Below are 1279 nucleotides of genomic sequence, written 5' to 3'. Positions count from 1 at the left end.
GGGAGGGAGCTGCTTCTCCTCCCCGGCTCCTGGTTCTCCCGGGGGATTTAGGCGAGGGGATGGCGGAGCGAGCTCAGGCCTCTCGCAAAGCAGCTCAGGGCTGCTGGCACCGTGCCTTTCCGATTCGGGGAGGCGGCTGGCTTGATTACTGTCTTACTAATTAAACACTTTCCAGCTCCTCTTTGGCCTGAAGTCAAGGCTGCAGGGGAAAGAGAAAAATAAAATAAAAAAAAGCCGATTTAAACATAATTTTTCATAAGTTTCATTTAAGACGAGCAGCAGGACAACACTGATGGGAGTTTAACCCCTCGCTGCTGCTCCTCCCTGCCCGCGGAGCTGGTCCTGGCCCCCCTCCCCCGGGACACCCCAACCTCTTGGGGCACGGACAGCTGACCCCCATGGCAGGGCGCTCGCAGGATCCGGGGACCAGCCTCCGTCTACGGGGTGGAGGCCGGGGGGAGAGAGGAGCTCTGCCAAAAAAAAACCACCTCACAACCAAACGCTAAGACTGGGGCTGGGACACGGAGCTGCACAGGGCGTGTTGCTTTGCGGCAGTAGTGAGTGCCTTCCACCTCCCTGTGTTAATAAATAGTTAATAAAACGGCTCGTTTTATTCTTGGATCCTTTTTTTTTTTCCTTCAAAGGGGCTTCCCTTTGTCCTCCGTCCCCCCCCCCCTGCCGTAACAGCAGGGAAATTTGTGTGGAAGAGGCGCGACATGGCACCCGGCGCTCGGACTAAGACATCCGAGAGAGTCTCTGCACACACACAAAAAAAAATATGGATCGCTTAACACTTTTTTTGCTGGAAAAACGTACGTAAGAAGGGGAACCCCAAATGCAGGAAGAGAGCAGGTGAGCTCAGCCCGGCCGCCGCTGTCGCGTTACGGACGTCACCCCACCAGGCTGTATCAAAACCAGAGTTTAATGCGCTCGAGCAACGCTGGCAACGAGGAATTGGATCAAACTGGATCCCAGCAGAGCAGCTGGGTGGGTGCCAGCAGCAGCCGCCCTGCCTGCTGCCTGCTCTCGGGGTCAGGCAGAGCCGAGCGAGTCCCGGGAGGCTTTTCCCGTCGCTTCCACTCCAGGCTTCGTTTCTGGGCAAGGAGGGGGAAGAAGAGGAAGTTAATTAACTGGGCGATCGCAGACTGGGATCTTGGGCTTTCTTCACCCGCGCGCGAGTAGCCCAAGAGCCAGTTGTGCTAGCCCCACGGTTGCCGCGCCAACGAGGATGCTAAATACAGCTCAATCTGGGTGGGTTTTTTTTTTTTTTAAACCACAC

This window comes from Pygoscelis adeliae, unplaced genomic scaffold, assembly GCF_000699105.1.
Source record: "Pygoscelis adeliae isolate BGI_AS28 unplaced genomic scaffold, ASM69910v1 Scaffold945, whole genome shotgun sequence".
Taxonomy (NCBI): Eukaryota; Metazoa; Chordata; class Aves; order Sphenisciformes; family Spheniscidae; genus Pygoscelis; species Pygoscelis adeliae.
The sequence above is the reverse complement of the archived record's forward strand: the minus strand, read 5'-3'. Positions refer to the sequence as shown.